The sequence below is a fragment of the Carassius gibelio genome, chromosome B25 (assembly GCF_023724105.1).
Source record: "Carassius gibelio isolate Cgi1373 ecotype wild population from Czech Republic chromosome B25, carGib1.2-hapl.c, whole genome shotgun sequence".
NCBI classification, from domain to species: Eukaryota; Metazoa; Chordata; class Actinopteri; order Cypriniformes; family Cyprinidae; genus Carassius; species Carassius gibelio.
In genome coordinates this window covers 19,982,364-19,995,344 of record NC_068420.1, presented here as the reverse complement: position 1 = coordinate 19,995,344, position 12,981 = coordinate 19,982,364, and positions in this window count along the sequence as shown.

Genomic DNA, 12,981 nt, shown 5'->3' with positions numbered 1-12,981 from the left:
TTAGAAGAGCATTAGCTCTTTGAGGTTCTTTCAGTAAAAAACAATTTGCACCAAAAACCAATAAATTAAAATACTCATACACCAAATAGAAAAGACATTCAAACAACTCCATTTGTGTAATTAATAAATCGGAAACAATTAATGTAAAAACTATTTATATTATAACTACATTACACTATAAATGTTTGGTAATCCGAATGCTTTTGGATTATAAAGAATGTTGGTGTCTGTTAATACAAATATTTATAATATTTTAGCTGTTCTCACCTAAAACCATTTGGATTGCTTCAGAAAAATTTAACTCACTTACGTTTTGGTTCACATTCAAATGCACTGAAATGACCTTAGAGAGCTTTTTTCCTAAGAATCTTCATTTTAATTTAAAAGAATAAAGAAAATCTTGGATGATGTGGGCAAGTTACTTGTGAGAGAATGTTTATTTTTTGGTAAAACTATTCCTTAAGATTAAGAAAGTACTTAGGATTTATCTCTAATTGGCATTACTCTAGATCAGTGGTTTTCATACTTGTTCCTGGGGACCCATAGTTCTGCAGACCAGAATTTTATTTATTAAACTGTGAACACATCAGATACAGATAAACACAGTTAAATACAGAATTGGTAAATATAAGCATGCATGTGCATGTTATAGTGTCCACTTATGAGGGTGGAAAACTGACTTTTTTCTCAGAATTTCGAGTTAATAGCTCACAATTATGAATTTATTCAATTTTGACTTTTTATCACGCAATACTGACTTGTTAACAAGTTATCATCTAACAAATTTGGAAAATAAATTAATAAAAAAAAAAAAGCAAGCAATCGTGATAACTCTAGGCCTATGTCACACAATTCTAACTTGCAAATCTGAGAAAAAGCTCAAAATTCTGGGAAATGAAATAATGCTACTGTTAATTATTTTTATTTATTGGTGGAAACAATCTTCCATACGTTTTGTTGCAATAAAAGGCTAGCAGTACAAGTCGGCCTCTGCCACGTGCACGTAACGTTAAAGTTTAATGTTAAATTTACACAACTGGTAAAGCTTTAAAACTCACCATATACATCAGAACTATATTTAGATGGTATGTTGCGATTTATCCGCTTACTTCTTTTAGTACTTTGACTTGCCATGGCTGTCTCAGTGACGCCGCTGTATGCCTCCAGGTGCTCGCACGTTTCTTGCTGCGTGTGTTCTGTCTGATGACTCTGACTGTCATCCTCATCAGGAATCATTGGTTCCACTTTAATCACAGAGGCCTGGCGCTCCCCCCTAAACATAATGTGGAGCTCAGGTGGTTCTTGTACATCTTTGCTGTTGTCAAATGATGTAAATAATGTAAGAGTGGGTGCTATGCCATATATTTGAACTTTGTTTAAAATTCGCAAAATATTTACACCCCCCTTCATGTTCAGTTCGATTTGTATGGGTGTCCAGATGGGTGGCCTGACTCGCTTCAATTGTAGTTTTTTTTTTTATTGAAGTTTTTTTTTTCTTTTTTTATTGAATTAAATCACAAATATATAATATAATACAATATAACCAGTATTTTATGGAAAACATTTTTTATCTTGTATTTTAGATTATCCTCTAACAGTTAAAAAACAAAATCTGCCATTATATGTTATCTACAAAAACTTAATTTGTCACCAATAAAATATTCAAGCAAACCTAACACCTTATATTTATTTAAAATTATAAATGCTAGCAGGAAACACGATGTGAAAGTTTATTGGAAAATTTTCTGACTAAATAAGGAATCTGGCGACTGTAGTGACGCCATTATACTGTGTATTTTTTTTTTTTACCACTTATTGCCTAAACCTGGCTAATGTTATTGCAAGGTTTCCAAAAGTCATGGAAACGGCGTCCTGTATTTTTTTTATTGTTAACTATACTTCCGCTACTGTTAACCTCGGAAATGCGTTAAGGGTCCACATGTTTGCGGCTAAATTGAGGTCAAGAAGTCAGTTTCACGCTGAGATTTAGACGATTGGTTTCATGTTCTGTGTAAAACTTGAACCAATGCTTGTTGAAAAAAAAAATGAATCTAACGACAGAGCTGTTACTTCTGCTGATCGATAAGCCAACCAAGAGGACCACCGCAAAACTCGTGAAATGGTTACAGAAAAAGAGACTTCTAGCAAGGAAGATGTCTTGTCAGATTTGTGGTCGTGGCATGAAAATGAAAAGACGGCACGATACATCAGACGGCTTTCACTTGTAGGTTGGTCTGCACATTTCTCCTGGCACGATTTTGTTTGACCTCTTAAATGCTATTTTATGTGAAGTACACAAGGTAAATTTATCCAAGTGCTTTAATTTGTTTTAATTGGAAGCGTCTGTAGACATGGTGGAACATTACTGTCATTGGCAGCCTACTGTAGCAGTTACCTACTGTAACAGAGACTGCAGTGAACTATTTTCCAATTTTACAAAAAATCGGCAGTTACGAAGATAAGTAATATTTTATTTATTTACATTTTTAATGTAATATTATTTCACTCTCATAAAAACATCGTTTAAATCATTAAAAATTGATGTATTTCTTTATAAACTAATACTAAAACAGTCGCGGTCTTATCTCCATTTCATATTTCTTTTCAGCATTACAATTGGCCACCCTTTACTTCTGTCTGGGGTTTGCTAATGACAGAAAAAACTGTGTGCCCACATAACGACAGAAAATTAGATAACACGCAGTTAATGAAAACTTAATGCGATGCAATTATGTTACTTTTATGTGCTTTCAGACATAAGCTAGGCTTATTTCGGTTAGTCTGACTTATTTTGAACCAAATCAACTTAAAATAAGTCAAAGTAACTGAAATTACCCTGGCTTATTTGCTAAACTGGTTTTATGAAATAGGCCTCAGGATTATTCCTGCATATTTACATTTAGTTAGTTTATCCAAAGCAACTTAAAAATGAGGACAACAGAAGCAATTAAAAGCAACATGAAAGCAACAATCGCTATGACAAAAGTCTAGCCTAACGCAGTACAGCAAGATTTTACTTTTATAAATAAAAGAAACAAGTAGATAGAAAAGAAAAAAGAAACCTAGTTTTTTTTTTTTTTTTTTTTTTTTTTTGAAGAAAAAAAGTGTATGTATATATATATATATATATATATATATATATATATATATATATATATATATATGTATATATATATATATATATATATATATATATATATATATATATATATATATATATATATATATATATATATATATATATATATAAAACAATTAGAATAGAGAGTGCTAGAGTTAGAGGGTCAACAACCATAAAAACATTCACAATGCTATTAATTTCGATTTGGCTATTACATTATAGAAATGTTCACAGAGAAATAAATATGTTTAATAAAATTTAAAGTACATATGATGTATGTAGATATTAGCTATTTGACATTGATTTAACATTTCCTTATGGTTTATCCAGGGAATGCAGACATCAAAGCCACAGAGGCAGAAAATGCAGTAGAACTGTCAGAGCAAAATCACTTTTTCAGAATTCAAAAAATTCCCTCTCTTCGTGGATGACATTTATTTACCGGTAAGTGAACACTTCTGCCAACTTAGGGAGTAACTTGCAAACAGTCAACCAAAAAAATCAATCAATTAATAATTTTTTTTTATTTTTATAATTATATATAAAAAAAATATTATAAAAAATTATTTTAATAAAAAAAAAGTTGGAATACATTTATGATTGCATTTTTCTTATTAGAACAAAACTAATTGCAATCTAATGCAATGTAGATGTGCACGATTATAATTAAGTTAAAGGATTAGTTCACTTTCAAATAAAAAAAAAATTCTTCAGTTGAAAAGAAATTAAGGTTTTTGCTGAAAACATAATGAACGTTTTGGAGTCCATTGACATCCACTATATGATAGAATGTTTAAAGCCTTTTTTCCTTCAGTTGAAAATAAATTAATACATAAACATCTTGGATGTATCATGAATCATATCATGGAATTTAAATTTGAAAGTGAACTAATCCTTTAAGTTCTGATTCTCTTTTACCTGTCACGACTCATGTAAGTCCTGGAATTTCCATACCGGATTAAATTTACCACATAATTATTTGTGTGTGTGTATAAAACACCCCGCAGCTTTCTGGCATGTTAAGTAAAGCAGTCAGTAATATTAAAAATAACTAAGCTATGCACTTAAATTTACTACCAGGTTTTCTCAGGGCTTGAACCTCAGGCAAATCGACATGAAGCAAGATGGGATTGCAAGAAGTTCCCGAACTATGTCCAGAATGGCTGCAGCATTAAGAAAGGTTTGCAGTTGTGCTATGAGGCGCTATAAACGAAGAAGTGGGCAAATTATTGGAGATCCAAGAAAATTTGCTGTTATTGACGAAAGCAGCTTCCGTCATAAACGGAAGGCAAGTAAAGGGTGACGGCTCAGGGTTCTGACTATTACCATGTAAATATTCACATTGTGAAGTCACAAAGGAGTAACCTACAGTTAGGGCTGCACAATTAATTGCATGCATTTGTCATGCGTGTCTCATCAGTAAAGCCGGTTCTGTGATTAGGGGTAAATATCTGTCACCTGTTTTCAAATGCACCGGGAGTTAAAACACAGAGCCGTAGTTCACTGACAAGCTATGCAATATCGTGTTCATAATCGAATGCGATTCATCTCAATTATGAACACAATATTGCGTAGCTTGTCAGTGAAAAATGTATCTTTGTATAAAATGCCGCTCCCGTTTGAAAACAGGTGACAGACATTAACCGAGGTGACAGACAAATGCATGTAATTAATCGTGCAGTCCTACCTACAGTGGAGATCAAAAATAGAGAGCAATTTATGAACACTTGATTTATTTTCAGAAATGTTTTTCGTTCAGAATTTGAAGGAATTTTAGTTGTGGCCATGCCATGCTAGTAGAACAGCGTTTTACAAAATAACCAAAGGAAAAAAAAAAAAACTATTTTGTGATCAAAATTAGAGAACCGTATCGATTATAGCACAAAAAAATTACATTTGAAATCTCTAAAGGCACATCACAGAAATCAAATGTTAGTAGAAAGTGTACAAACCTTTGCTTTGAATGACTGAATGACTTTGACTTTGAATGATGAGCACATCTAAAGCCAGTCTTTGCTCTGCTGTGATCTTTGCCCATTCTTCTTCCAGTCTCTTCCACAGTTTGCTGACTGTAATGAGTTTCTTATATATGTATAACTTTGTCACCAGGACTCTGGACTGCCATTTTTTATTTCAGGGTTTTCAGCTTGCTTTCATAACTGAAGTGAACTTTGGGTCAGTTCTTCTGTTCACACAACATGCCCCTCAGTAAAAGTTAGTCTAGCCTTTTGACAAGAGGTTTGTTCACTGCAGAGTGGGCACGCAATTCCAGCTGCAGTGTTGAACTGATTGCCTCTTGAGATTTTCTGCATTATCCAGTCCTCTTGTGCATTAAATAAACTTTATCTTTCGTGAATGATCAGCCGTTTTGGGCGACTTGAATAAGTTAGTGACTGTAAAGACGCATAATTCTAGAACTCACAGATTTGGAATGATCAGCTTCTCTTGCTATGGCTGAAAGGGTCACCACATTTGGCCTTCACCTGGACAACCTGATGTCACTTTAGAATGGTTCATCATCTTGCAAAGGCAGCTAGAAAGTTAGACTGCCGGTTAACCAGGGTTTGTCAGAAACTGTAATTAGAAAATTAGCACTGGGTGCCAGATTAAAAGTTATCTGAAAGTGTTCTCTAATTTTGATAAGTGTTCTTTTTCAAATATCTCCTTTAAGTTTTTCTATACTGTACAGTATGTTTAACTAAAATTGCTCATAAATATGCTTAACTGCTTTCGTGACCATGACATTTAGGAAATTGTAGGTTGTGCTTTAATTTGATACACTATAATTTAATAATTACTTTTGTGTTTTAACTCAACACTTATTTATACTTAACTGTTTTGTTCAACTGTTGTCATTTCTCATTGTTAATCATGTTAACTGCATTTGCCCCCATCTTTAATACGAAATTCTGCCAACTTTGAGTAAATGGAAACAGAGACTAATTATTTTCTGTTTGTAATTTATAGTATATAATACATATATTGATCCATTACTGGCATACTAAGCATGCATATGTACCTCTGAGTGAATTTCTTTTTTTTTTTTTTTTTGGAATCCATTTCTTTACTTTGCCATTGAGTTATATATATATATTTATGTTGTTGTTTTCATGTCTTTGTAGACCTGATGTTAAATGTTATAATTTAAAACAACTTTTTTTTTCTTTTTTCTTTTTTTCAGTATGGCAGAGGGAGGGCAGCCACAACTTGGAGATGAAAAAAGTGGGTCTTTGGCATACTAGGAGTAAAGTATGAGCGACGAAATCCAGTCTTACGCCTTGTAAAGAGAAGAGGAAGGCAGAATCTTGTACCAATTGTGGTCAAGCATGTGCAACCTGGTACCACTATTATAAGTGACGAATGGAGAGCTTATAAAGGTGCATTAGCTGCTATGGGCTACACTCACTTTAGAGAAAATCACAGACGGTGGTTTGTGGATCCCCACAGTGGAGCCCACACCCAGCATCTCGAGAGAGTGTGGTTGAAGTACAAGTCTACTATTTGGAGACTCAGAGGAAACAGAACAGAAAAAATCCTGAAGCAACACCTCTCAGTCATTGAATGGACTCAATGGCTGGCTGACAAACATAGCCAGGGTCCCCTTGGTAGACTGTTAAAAGACATTCATCATCACTATCCTGTGTAGGAGTTCACCACAAAACAAGTTTTTTTTTTTTTTTTGTATAACTAGCTGCTTGCTTTCCTATTGCTGTTAAAAAAGTGTTACATTTGCCTGTTGACAGTAGATCATGTTTACAGGAGACATTGTTTTTGTTGCAGGTGATGAGAGATGTAGTAATGTGTTATGGAAACATGTTTCATAAGCACTTTACATGTATAAAGGGTTACAAGTGTACACTTTACGAGGGTTTAATCTGCGTTTAATAAATGGATTTTATAAACTCTAGTGATGGTCATTAATGAAACATTAGCTGATGGTTTGTGAATATATCATTATGCTGTGACTTTACTTGTTGAGGCACATCATCATTAACTCATCATTTAGTAATTGTAGTCATTCACACATGAATTTGCACAAATAATGCAGTAGTTAATCATGTATTAATGCATATTACTTTACCTGTTTTGCCTGGAAGTTGAAATACAAGGCTTTGCCTCACTGTGGTAGTTAACAAGTTAATTAACACTATTAGTTAAAGAAATAAGTAATTAGTGAATTAATCCATAATCACATATTTAATTAATAACAATTAATGTATGAACTAATATATTAACCAGACTGACTCATTATTAGTTGATAATGTGGCAATCATTAACGAATAACTTAGATAATCATGAGTTATACATTAATTCAGTTTCATCTGTGAATTAGTTAACCATGAATTAATGCTTATTAGTGCACACGTATTGTAAAGTGTTACCGAATTATCATCCATATTACTACGTTATTGCTTTGTTGGACTAAACATGCTCCATGAGATTTCGTTCAGTGGACCCTTACCTTTCTAACTAAACTGGGATTTAAAGCTGTGGATGCGTTTATGACTCGTTATTACAATGAACCTGGTATGTACTGTGTTTTTATTCTCCATGTTTTGATGTGTACTGCTTACACAAATTTAGCAAAAACATTCTTTATAAGCTTTCCATTAAAAAACAGCGATCTGTTGTCGATGTTTGAGGCTTAGATCTTTATAATGATATATAGTTTGTGAAGAATAAATTGGTCCCCTTTCATTTAATCTATTCGTAAATATTGACAAGTGCAAACAAATGGAGATCAGGATGCCCATGTCGGGGTGCAGGTTGAGAGGTTTTTAAGTCAGAAGGGCTTGCATTTCCCTCAAAAAATGACTGCATGACATTGCAGAAGACTCAAAAAGATGATGCACATTCCATTATCAATGACACACAATGCAGCAATGATTTAAGACTCCCTGAGATAGATGACAATTTAGAAAATTATTTTCCTGATTGCACTGATGATGGTGTGTATGATGAAGTGACTGAAAGACACCATGTTCAGAATCTGAGCAGGCAGATGAGCCAGTCAGCCTTGTTGGCCAATTGGGCTGTAAAGTTTGGTGTTTTTTAGTAGCCCACTCAGCCCTTGTTTGTTGAGATTCTACCACCCAGAACTGCCCAGAGATGCTCGAAGTGTCATTAAAACAATAACTGACTAAAAAATTCAGCAACATTTGGTGGTTTGTATAATAACAGAGGTGTCCTGACAGTGTTGCATAACATCCTAAACCAGCTAATTGAAAATGTTGCAGATGGCTTTACTTTCAGATGACAGATAAATATTGATGGTCTGCCATTGTTTAAGAGTTCAAGTTTACAGTTATGGCCCATTTTAGGACTTTGGAGTGTCCCAATGAAAGAACCTGTTGTCATTGGGTTTTTCAGCTGTACAAAAAACCCATCAGCCCCTGATGAATTTTTTAGGGGCTTTACTAATGAATTATGGATTCAAGAGGGAAAAAGGTAATTGTACTAGATTCTGTTGTATGTGATACCCCTGATAGAGCTTTTGTAAAAAACACAAAGGGTCGCAATGGTTATCTTGGATGTCATAAGTGTTGCCAGACAGGTGTCTATTTTAACAACAGAATGACATACCCCAGTAATGATTTTGAGTTACAAACTGATTAATCACTTTTAGACAGAATTGATGAGGAGCATCATCATGATGGGCCACATGGTTTTTCTAGTGTAGATGTGGGAATAGTAACTAGATTCCCTATAGATTAAATGTCCCTGGCATGTTTAGGTGTCACATGGAGATTGTTAAATGCCTGGCTAAGGGGTCCTTTGAAATTCCACTTGTCCTTGTGTTTTTAAATTTTCTATATCTTATAGGATAATCTTTTTACATGTAACATTTTTATAGCAATTTCTGTTTCATATGTTTTTACTCATTGAATTTATGGAACCAAAGACTGTCAACATTGAGTCATGGTTTGAGGATGGTGTCACTTGGTGACTAAACTATGGAAATGCTGAACACATAAACAGAGCTATTCAGAAATGTGAAGAGCCCGGAGCCCTGTATGATGTCTGTGTCCTCTTAAGAACAGGTAAGGGTCTGCTTTAGAACTAACATGGTTCTGAAATCACTGTTATAAAATTCACCACTTCCATAAAGATACTTAACATATTGAAAATTTGAATTATTACTGGTCTATAACATGCAAATTAATTTACTTTAACAATCATTATTTAATAGTAGGTTTAGAACATTCTGTTACATATTTGACAGTAGTTGTTTTTCACAGTAAATGGGATAATATTGTAGTAGGCTACTGTAAACCCCCTTCTGTCGCAGATCATAATATAAAAAGTTATTACTTAAGTGATTTGGTAATATCACAAGATAGATATCATTACATTGTGTAAAGTGGTGATTTGAAAGTCATAATTTATTATATCTAAGTTTGCAAAAGTGGAGTAATTATTGCTATGACTTTGTTGCTCATTTATTAGGCAGTGCATACTTCTATATTTTTATTCTGTTGTAAATTGATGTACTAGGGTACTACAAAGGTTAAGTAAAACAAGAATTCCTAGTACAGACCCAGTTGTGTAGGCTAATTAAATATTCAGTGTGCCTGGTTGAGTTAAAAGCAGTTCTTACTTTAGAAGCAACATGTTTACTTTTTTAACCATGCACAAAAAATTATGTTTGTTAGGCAAATGTTTGGTGAAACAGACTCTGACAGTGAGCCAGAGGGTGATGTCAAGAGGAGATAAACAATGTCTCTCTTTGTCCAGTGCCTCCTCTTCCTCTTCATCCACCTGATGTACCTTCTAGGGAAAGAAGACAAACATCTGCAAGACCTCTGCTAGACCTGGGGCTGGCTGGATCATCTTCTTTTAATGGTATATTCCTGTTTTCCATAGAAACATTTTGAAAGCAATGTTTTTGTTAATATCTAACTGTTTAGTTGTACCATTAACATAACATATTGAGTCAAGTTACTTCTATGGGACTGATACAGCTCAGCAAACCTAAAAGATATCAACTGGACATTTTTCACTGTGAATTTATTTAGTGAATATTTTATTAAGATTTATTAGTATGACACTGAATTATATAATGTTATATATTGGTCACTTAAAAATATTGGAATTGTAATGTTTCACAACACCACCTGTCCCCTTTAATGCATCTAGTATGTTCCAGATCTAATGCATCCTGAAGATGGTTACACAAGTACTTAATAATTGTATGCTTACAAGCTTCCCTTATCAAAGTGATCAACTATGGACAAAAACACAGTTACAGAGTCACAGAGCCTCCAGCTGCTAGGTCTTCTTCTCACATGCCATCGAGCTCTATGGACGACATCACTGCCATGCCTCCATGCATTCCTTTAGGTCAACATTAAGACTGGGGGAAACAGGAACTGGACCAATTCCTTGCTCTGGTAAACTTCAGTTTTAAACTTTCTGTGATTATCCAATTTTAACATCATACGCATTGAGAGAACTTTGTATTTTCAGTCGTTAATTGCTTTCTTACTTCATACTTTGTAGCTGCTCCCTAATATTATTGGAACGTGTAGGAACAGCAAATGCAGCTTGCTGCTGCAGACAATAATCTTTCTGCATGACTGGGGACAGAGACTCCTGTGACTGAAATGCCTCATCACATCAGTGTCCCACTGGCCACTATGCCTGAAGTTGAGGAGTTTGAGGAGTGGCTTAACCCACAGGCTAAACAAAACATGGTATGTATTGTTTTTTTGTTTTGTTTTTTAGCTACAATATGTCATGATTGTTGTAGAAATGTTCTATGTGGCTATATTGTATTCCCCTCTGTCATATATTTTGAGATGGTTAATATAAACAGAAAATAGAATAATGCATTTTGTCTTGTCAGATATCTGCGCTGGGTGGCACTGGGGGACAAAACACCAACAAATTCACGTGGACCATACTCTCAAGTGTTTTCTCCGATGCAGTAGCCAAAAAGATAAACTGGAAGGGTGGCATAATACCAATGCATCGATTTGAAAACACCTACCATCTCTAGAACCTAAATTGTATACATGACCAAAATACTATTAATTGTTTTTTTATTAATTTCATACATTTGTTATTAACGATCAAACAAAAATACATAACCGTAAACCATAAACCATAAACTTATTTTGTGACGTCTGATTTTGATTAGTCTAAAAGTCTAGATTCCTCATTCAATGAGATAGTTACATGATTATTAACTGTTTTATCTTAAAGACAAATGCACGGAACAGTGGCATTCAAATGGCAGACTCTACAGTCATGGCCAAAAATACTGACATTGACATAAATTTTGTGTTTTTCGGTCTTGCATGATGTTTTGATACCATTTTTTATTCATTGCAGTATTTTTTGGCAGAATTATGAGAAAACCTCTTGGTTGAAAAGCAACCCCACACAGGGATGTTCTGAGGATGCTTCTATGTGTGCTCTACACAGGACTCATTGTAGTGTTCACCTTTTCTTATCTGGACAATACATTTTCCAGATGTCCCAAACAGTCCCAAAAATATCTTGGCACCAGTCTTCTGTAGTGATATTCACTTTTGCCAACCTAGGGAGGCAAAATAGTGTAGTTATGGGTGCTCGTGTCAACAATGATGTTATGATATTTGGATCACATGTCACTTAAGGTGTGGTTATGAGTACATCACATAAGAAAGATTTGGTGGGAACTCTAACTTGTAGAACCTCTTTTGTATCATCAACACAAGGAAGACACAAGTGTAATAATAATAATAAAAAAAAAATGTATTAACAAAAGATTAATAGAATAATCAACAGCTACTAAATGAATACCATAAATGAAATGGGAATAAAGTACATAAAATGCATAAAATCCAAAAGAGTATGTTGGGTATCAATGTCAGAGCTACATTATCTGAAAAAAAACTGTTGCTACTCTGAAAGGAATAAGGTGAAGAACCCTATTATGCATCAAACAAATACAATATTACGAACACATTAGGTCTAAACATGATGGGAGAAGATTGAACGGTCATGCATGCATTGATTTGGCCGTTAACAGCTGAGTTTGTGTAATACTGTATGTTGCACTACAAGTTGCTGTCACTGAGAATACTTATTTCTCTAAATAAGTATAAGATGTGTGTGTTGTAGTTTGTAAGAGTTTAAGGTGTGAGAACATAGTTATGAATGGATTTGGATGGAAGTATGTGATCCCTCTTTGTTTCACCCACTGGTCCGTACAGAGGTCCTAAGGAATTTTTATGGCGGTCTCAAAACCTGAGGAATCAGTCTGTTGGTGGGTGGAGGGCAGAAACTGCATTTTAAGCAATAAGATCTCCTGTCCTTTCCGGGCTTTGTACCAAAGCTCTTCTTCTTGCCCTGTAAGGGGTTTCTGGCTATTGTTCTGGCATCTTTATCGGATGGCATTGGACAGTTTACTTATGTTAGTCCACCAAGATCCAATCAAAATGTAGCAAATCTTTGTCCACTATTGTGGTCAGAGAAGGGCCCGCCATAAACTGGGCCCTGAAATGTGCTGTCCATTACACTTCTGATGTTCAATCCTTGTACTTACTGCAAAATTTTAGTCTGTCCTTGATGTTTTTCTTGAAGAAAAATGGCTTTGTTGCTGCAAAAAGCTACAAAAAGTCCTCAATAATCTGGTAAATGGTTCTTTCAGGTGCAAAATTCTTTGTAGCAATTTCGTTGCATGTGAGGCCATTATGACGCAAATCGATGATGGCTGCATGTGTTTCTTTGGAGGTAACTATTTCTAACAAGAACAGAATGATTGGAAGCGCTTCATCCCTTATTTTATAACAATCGGTCTGCTCTTACCATCTAACTAGTATGATTGTGAATTTAAATGACTAGTACTCATTCACACTTTCAAATGTGCCGCT